Here is an 8,620-nt window from a genome sequence, read left to right as displayed (position 1 = left end):
GAGACATATTATAATTCTTTTTTGACTTTCAAAACAAGAACACGATCATGGCTTTGACGTTAGGAATCCTTGAACGTATTCCTTCAACAATATTTAACAAACTAAAAAACGGAAAGATCTCTTCTGTCCTCTACTTTAACAACATATCAATACACATTTAACTCAATTTAGAATTTTTTTCCTTTTTAAAGAAATTGTAACAAAAGTTAAAGAAACTCACAGTATTGGCGAATAATGGAGCGCCAAAGCAGTTTGAAATCCTATTTATGAAATCTAATTGAAAAGGTATTTGCATTTTAACTTACTAATTTTACATAAATTTATGCACAAAACTCTTCTATTGACTATCACTTGTGGACCTTAATTGAGAAGTCTTCTTGTTTTAGTGTCATAAGAATAGGTTAGTGAGATGGTTGGATAGCCATAGGGTCCCGTTTGGTTGGGGAAGATGAGTTTTTGACATAACCAGGTTATCTTATAACCAGGTTTTCGAAAATCTAGTTTTGTGGTTTGGAAAGCCAATGGTCCGTTTGGTTGACACAGAAGATGAATATACTGTGGACTCCACAATATTATTAAAAAAACTGTCATAAAATTCAAAACCTGGTTTTAATTTCGAATTCCACCTTTTTGTTGGAAGAAACTTCTTCCAATTTTTGACCAAAATTGGAAGATGAAATTGAAAACCAGGTTATAATTTTAACCAACCAAACACCAAAGTTTTTTTGCAAAACCTGGTTTTGCCTCTGATAACCCGATTTTGGCCCTCATCTTCCAGCAACCAAATGGGACCTAGTAGTGTAAAAGACTGGAGGAAGTAAAATCCAAGAGTCAAACACAAAGACTTTGTTTTTGTCTGGCTTATCGCTGGAGCCATGCGTTCTGCTATGTTTATAATGGTGGAAAACTCTCTTGTTGTCTACAATAGCAATCAGAGGTAGACAAATTTCATTTTTTTTCCAAAATATTATTATGAAATATGGAACATCTAAGGTGCATATAATAGAAATGACATTTATAAGAAAACATCTTACAAGTTGATTGGTCAGATCTAAAAAGCCAACCCACCAGCCTCTCATTTCACCAGAATTAATGTTCGCCATACGCTATAGATTTGGCAAGATGTTTCAGTTAATTTTGCCTTCTTGTTATTATTATGTCCATTGAGAAGATGTTTCTATTACTGCTCGCGCTACTATTTGATACTCATACATTTCCTACCACCAATGGTCTGTGATCATTTAAAAAAATTATATAATTAGAGCTATGTTCTAAAAATATTGTAATGGATATATAAAAGAGAGACCAATAAAGCATACAAAATTTATTCAAAAGCATATCAGTCATAGTTTAGTAGAACTAGAAATGGAACTTGGACAATGTAAATGTCTCACTCTATCGCTGCAGAACTTAGCATAACATGGAAAGCTTTATTATTTAGCAAAGAGAATGAAAGCTTCTTCACCTGATAGTTAGATACAGCTAAAGCTTTTAAATTTTAATTGCCACGTCCTCTCTACATGCAGATTCATGTCTCTATTATGTTTCTAACTCAACATATTTGCGAATTTCTTTTTAATTAATTCCACAAGCATGATATCATCAGCCTCTCAAATTAAGAAAGAATAGTGCTCTGAACAGCTATCCTTTTCGCAACTTGTTCTATTGAGTAAATTTTTAAAAAAAATGAAAAATATAATAATTTTAAAAAGATTTTCAACATTTGATCTTTATGGTCTATATATTTTGTAATCGAAAAAAATAATTTTTTTGAAAATAATAGAGTATATTTTCGTAAATATTAGTGTTTGATTTTTTTATTTTTTTTTAACCTTTTGTCTGAAGATTAAGAGCGCCGTAAATTTATATTTTATTTCAGCCAACCATAACCAGAATAATTTGAATGGCCTATGAATTGAAGTCCTACATTCTAAGCTCGCAACAGTAAGTATTTTGCAGAAAGCAAATCATTTTTTTTGCCATCCGTTATTGGCGGTACATTGTACTGTTGGAATAATTTGATCTATACTTCTCTCAATAAATTCATTCGACAGGCCCAATAGTTGAAGCGTTCTATTCCAAACTCGGAATGAGTTATTGAGATCTGCAGCTTCTGCTGAAGCTGCTGCTGGTTTGCAATTGTAACTGTAATAAACACATCCATCTTTCTGTCCATTTTTCCGTTTGGTGACAAGTTGTTCAGACTCTGAATCTGTTGCACAGAATAGAACACTTCTTGCACCTATTCAAATACACAATGATCTCAAGTGTTGGATTTTGTAGGTAAGTTTAGTTGATGAAAATTGCATTAAAATTTCTCAAAAAGAAGACCTTTGGAGATATCTAAGAGAATACATTAGTGTTATTATGATACCTTGTGCTTCATCGAATTTCCAAAACAATGTGCTGCTCCAACGGGCTTCATAACCCCTCTGGGAAACCAGGAACGTTTTAAGAAAATATGCATTCTATGGCTTACAGTTAGAACAAGCAAATTATACTTCAATACAAGAAAAAATACTTCTATGGCTTACCGTCAGGCCTGTGCTCACGATTCCTGGATGAACAGCGATTACTCCTAGCTGTGCATTTGATGGTATCTTTCTAGACAAAATGTCTAGTAAAATCAACTGCAAGAAACATTTAAGATTGTCATATGGGTTCCTTGTAAATCATTTCAATTGTAATGGGTTCTTTGTTGATAGCATAATTAGAGACTGACAATGACTTTCAAAAACTAAATCTCTTGTATTGAAAGGTATGTTTTTAACATATAAGCAAAGCAAATTGCATTTATATTATTGACCAAAATGTTCTACCTGAGAAAGCTTGCTTGAAGCATAAGCCATTAAACTGCTATAACTTTTCAGTCTAAAATCTGCACTCAGATATTCGGAATCCATCACAGCGGCATGGTGAGCCTGTATTTGTTATTAAAAAACACAGGCTTGTAAAGCTAAATTTCGGAACAAGTAGATCATATATCTATTTTCAATAAACAAACAAATTTGAGCCTAATTACCACGGAGTTGACATTTATAATCCTTGAAGGGGCTCCTCTGAGTAGAGAAGGAAGCAGGAGTGTAAGAAGTGCTTGTGCAAGATGATTTACTTGTATGTGTTCCTCAAAGCCATCTTTGGACATCTTTTCTGGTTCTGATTACGAAAATGAGAAATTATTATTACTTCCTTTCCATGAGATGGCTATATAACTTATGAGCATTCATGCAAGGAGAACAAACCTCCCAATCGAAGGATTCCTGCATTGTTTATAAGAATATGAATTGTGCATCCAGTAGATTCCCAGGTGGCAGCAAAAGCTTTTACTGAGGCTAAGGACAGCAGATCCAACTCCATTATCTATTTTATGTCCATTTTTCCATATCAGTAAAATATTCTCCTAGTTCTAAAAGGGCAAAATAATATGTAATATACTTGAAAAAGCGCAGTTTCCAGTACTTTTATAGACATGGGCTTCCCACAAGCCTGTTTTTTTGTGAGAAACGTATATAAATTAAAATTTAAACTCAATACTCACAACCCTAACTTAAAAAATTTTACTCGGAACATAAAAGTTGCTCGGCACATGAAGGTGCCGAGTGCCAGTTTTACTCGGTACTTGATGATGCCGAGTGGCAGGTTGCTTGGCACTTGATGGTGCCGAGTGATAGGCAACAGGTGCCGAGTGACAGGAAGAATATAGGTGCCAAGTTAGCTCGGCACAAAGAAGCCGAGTAAGCTCGGCACACAAAGGCAATGCTCAGCACCAATGGATGCCGAGTGAGCTCAGCTCCAACTAAAGTTTATAACTTAGAAAATTTCAACGTGAATGCATTCACCGTTAAAACCAGAGAGCCAAAGCTTTAAGCTTTCAAACAAATTTCTCAAATGCAACATACAAGGGAAGATCAATAGATTCAAGTATGCTTGCTTGCTTTTTATTCAATCTTTCATTAAACTATTACAAAATCTAGGAGCATTCGACTTCAACCAGAAAACCCTAAGACAACCCTAAATTGATAATACTTCAAACTTTAATAAACTTTTAAACCTGTAACTCTAATGGCTGCATACAATGGTGCCTGGAGCAATCACTGCTTCAACAGGACAAATCCAAACAACAACAAACTTACAGAATGAGTAAGGGAAACACGTGCAACTGCAAGCACAAACTTCTTTCCTTCTTCCTTCTCTGCTCAGCTCTGCAACTTCTCTCTGATCTGCTTGATTTGCAAACTCTATGCATGAATAAATGAAACATTCATTTTGTCACATTCCAGTTTCTCCCTCTTTTCTGATTTCAAAATATCACCCACTGTATTTATGTTTTATGTCTGTTCTGTTGGTTGTCAGGTGGTAGGTGGGCATTTGGCTCCAGGGGCAAACATCAATTGCTGTATTAAATATTCTAACACTCCCTCTTTGTCTTGAGCGAAAAAAATAAGGATCAAAGCTGATCCACATCAACTACACCAAGAAACTCTCTTAGGTGTACAAAAGATCCAATTCCTAATGGTTTAGTAAATATGTCTGCTAGCTGCTGCTCAGACTTGCAAAATTCCATATTGATATCCCCATTCTCTACTAGCTCTCTGATGAAGTGATATCTGATCTCAATATGCTTGCTTCTCCCATGGAAGACTAGATTTTTGGACAATGCAATTGATGAGATGTTGTCACAATAAATTGTGGTTCCATCCTCTTGCCTTTCATTCAAATCTGTCAAGATCCTCCTTAACTAAATTGCTTGACATGCTGTTGCATTTGCTGCTGTGTATTCAGCCTCTGCTGTAGATTGAGCAACAATAGGTTGTTTTCTAGATGCCCATGAAATTGCACCTGATCCCATATGAAACATGTATTCGAAAGTGCTCTTCCTATCATCTAAACTTCTAGCCCAATCACTATCAGTGTAACCTACCAACTTGAATTCATTTGATGCAGTATATAAAATCCCAAAACCCTTGGTACCTTTCACATACCTTAGGATCCTTTTTTCCGCTTGTCAATGGAAATCTTTTGGTGTTTCCATAAATCTAAAAATCAAACTTACTGCATGCATTAGGTCTGGCCGAGTTGTAGTTAAATACATTAAACTTCCAACCATACTCTTGTATAGTTTTGGATCCACTCTCTTGCTTAAGTCTTGATTGCTCAATTTTAGACCTACTGTTGTTGGTGTGGGGGCTGCCTTACTATTCACTATTTTAAATCTCTCCAAGATCTGTCTTCCATATTTTTTCTTGAGAGATGAAAACGCCATCATGCATTTGTTTTTCTTCTATGCCTAGAAAGTACTTCAAGAGACCTAGGTCTGTCATTTCAAATTCACTTTTCATGGCCTCTTTGAACTCACCAATTAGAGCCTTGTCATTACCAGTAAAAATTAAATCATCTACATATAAGACAACAATCAATACATTACCATTTGCTACCTTGATGTAGAGAGTAGGCTCACCATTGCTCATCAAATATGAGTCAATCCTACTGTACCATGCCCTTGGAGCTTTCTTGAGCCCATAAAGAGCTTTCTTCAATTTATATACTTTCTTCTCTTCACCTGCAACTTCATAACCAGGTGGTTGCTCCACATATAATTCTTCTTTCAATACACCATTTAGGAAGGTGGACTTCACATCCATTTGAAATACCTTCCACTTGTGCTGGGCTACAATTGCTATGATAGCACACACGGTTTTCATTCTTGCAACTGGGGCATAGGTCTCATCATAGTCTCTTCCATATTGTTGTTTGTAGCCCTTGACTACTAGCCATGCCTTATGCCTTTCAATTTTGCCTTCAGCATTGCATTTGTTCTTGTAGACCCATTTAACTCAATTCACTTGCTTCTTAGGAGGCAATTCAGTTAGCTCCCATGTCTCATTTCTTTCTATAGCATCTATCTCGTCATCCATGGACTTACACCATTTCTTCTCCTTAATAACTTCTTCAAAATATATTGGATCACTATGAGAAAATAATGCAAAATTAACACTTTCATCACAATCTTCATACCTTTCATCTTTGTATAGCTCCCTAAGACTCTTGATCTTTCTTGGTAATAGGGAGGAGAGTGTGAGATTAGAATCTTCATTGCTGCTGCTTTGCCAACCAGCTCGGTCTTCACTGTTACTCGGCACTGACAATCAGTCATGCCTAGAGGAGTTCGACAATGTTTGAATCTGCTTGCCTTTTCTTCTATTTGCTCCTTCTTCTTGCTGTTCATCAGCATCTTCTTCACTCATAATTGACACTTTACTGGAAGTGCTTGGTGACTCATTAGTTGAACCATACCAAGACTGATTTTCAAGAAATTTCACATCTCTTGAAAGCATCATCTTGTTGTTCAATGGGTCATACAATCTGTATGCCTTTGATTCTGGGCTGTACCCTGTGAAGATGCACTTTACAGCTTTATTATCAAATTTTTGCCTTTTCTCTTTAGGCACATGTGCATATGCAACACATCCAAACATCCTTAAGTGTTCAACTGTCCATCTTCTTCGTGACCATGCTTCCATTGGAATTTTGTCACGGACTGCCTTTGTAGGACACCTATTAATTAGGTAAACTATTGTTGCCACAGCCTCTCCCCAAAATTCAGTTGGGAGACCTTTCTCTTTCCTCCTTGACTCTTTCAAATGAGTCTTCTATGCATTTGTGAGAGAAGCATACTGAGTTGGGTTAGTTACATCATTGAACCCATTAACTACGAACTCTCACAAATCATTTGCAACCATAATGGTCTTCATCTTCTTTACAAATGTATCATAATTTTGTCTATTAAATGATGGTGGTTGCTACCATATCTTTCCTGTATCTCCTACCATGATAAATATCCCAAGAAAAACAAATGCCCTAACTCACTTTGGATGTGAGGCCTCAAAGCTCTGATACCATGTGAGAAAAGTATATAAATTAAAATTTAAACTCAATACTCACAACCCTAACTCAAAAAATTTTACTCAGCACATAAAAGTTGCTCAGCACATGAAGGTGCCAAGTGCCAGTTTTACTCGGCACTTGATGATGCCGAGCAGCAGGTTGCTCGACACTTGATGGTGCCAAGTGATAGGCAACAAGTGCTGAGTGACAAGAAGAATATAGGTGCCGAGTTAGCTCGGCACACAAAGGCAATGCTCAGCACCAACTAAAGTTTATAACTTAGAAAATTTAAACGTGAATGCATTCACCGTTAAAACTAGAGAGCCAAAGCTTTAAGCTTTCAAACAAATTTCTCAAATGCAACATACAAGGGAAGATCAATAGATTCAAGTATTCTTGCTTGCTTTCTATTGAATTTTTCATTAAACTATTACAAAATCTGGAAGCATTCGGCTTCAACCAGAAAACCCTAAGACAATCCTAAATTGATAATACTTCAAACTTCAATAAACTTTTAAATCTGCAATTGTAATGGCTGCGTACAATGGTGCCTAGAGCAATCACTGCTTCAACAGGACAAATCCAAACAACAACAAACTTACAGAGTGAGCAAGGGAAACACGTGCAACTGCAGGCACAAACTTCTTTCCTTCTTCCTTCTCTGCTCAGCTCTGCAACTTCTCTTTGATCTGCTTGATTTGCAAACTCTATTCATGAATGAATGAAACATTCATTTTGTCACATTCCAGCTTCCCCCTCTTTTCTGATTTCAAAATATCACCCACCGTATTTATATTTTATGTCGGTTCTGCTGGTTGTCAGGTGGTAGGTGGGCGTTTGGGTCCAGGGGCAAACATCAACTGCTGTATTAAATATTCCAAAAAAAATTCCATTCTTGAGCTAGCTGCATAGCAGCTTTTGTATTACGGCATGCCATAAAAACATTAGCACCCGCTTTTGGAAGCTCTCTGAAACGAAACCAACAAATAAATAAATAAATCATTGTCATCCCAACAAATGCATTCAATATTCTATGGATTCAGATAATTGTTGTCTTCCGGTTAAACTGTGTGTTCCGTTCTCATGATTAGAGAAGGTTATTGATGAGAGCCATGCAATAAAATCTAATTCAGAAAGACAATGATCTACAAGAAATCTGTTATTATTATTGATCGTGTAAACTCCTTAAAAACGAGTCTCAGATTATCTAAACAAACATATCAACAAGTAATAAATCAGGTTGTCTTGTATCAGCACTTTAGATTACATTGTATGATCTATTATCACAAAAGATCACGCACACCAAAACTTATAAAAATTTAATATAACATCAAATTTAAAAACAACTACCTATAAAAATACCCACCTTGCTGTGTGGAGACCAATCCCGCTGGTAGCAGTTCAGACCAGTGAGATCAGAAAGAAGACGATTTGAAGGCAGATGTCTTGTCACAATTTTCTGACAAAATATGCCCTTTGCCGTTTCCCACAGGCCGATAATCAGCACCCTCCAATTCATTCTTGACACTTGATGTCAGATACAAATCTATCTCAAATAAAACCAAACTATATAATCAAAGCAAGCAAAGTCGGCACGTAATTTCCAAGGCAATTTACATTGAAGAGTTCTCCATAAATAGGAAAAACAAGGTTATATTACTGGTATTTGGATGGTGGGGAATGCTCTCGCCTTTTCATGGAGATTCTGGTCGTCTGCAGCACGAATAATTTGTTA

At 36.2% G+C, this 8,620-nt stretch overlaps 1 pseudogene; it reads right to left on the bottom strand.

Annotated features, from left to right (window-relative positions):
* Positions 1-1,967: 1,967 nt before the first annotated feature.
* LOC149566449 (dehydrogenase/reductase SDR family member FEY-like) lies at positions 1,968-8,404 on the bottom strand (annotated as a pseudogene).
* Between the last annotated feature and the right edge of the window lie 216 nt (positions 8,405-8,620).

Source organism: Cupressus sempervirens, chromosome 3 (genome assembly GCF_028749045.1).
Source record: "Cupressus sempervirens isolate cs-2001-9-10 chromosome 3, ASM2874904v1, whole genome shotgun sequence".
Lineage (NCBI taxonomy): Eukaryota > Viridiplantae > Streptophyta > Pinopsida > Cupressales > Cupressaceae > Cupressus > Cupressus sempervirens.
Note: the sequence above shows the minus strand (reverse complement) of the source record. Positions and strands in the feature narration are given on the sequence as shown.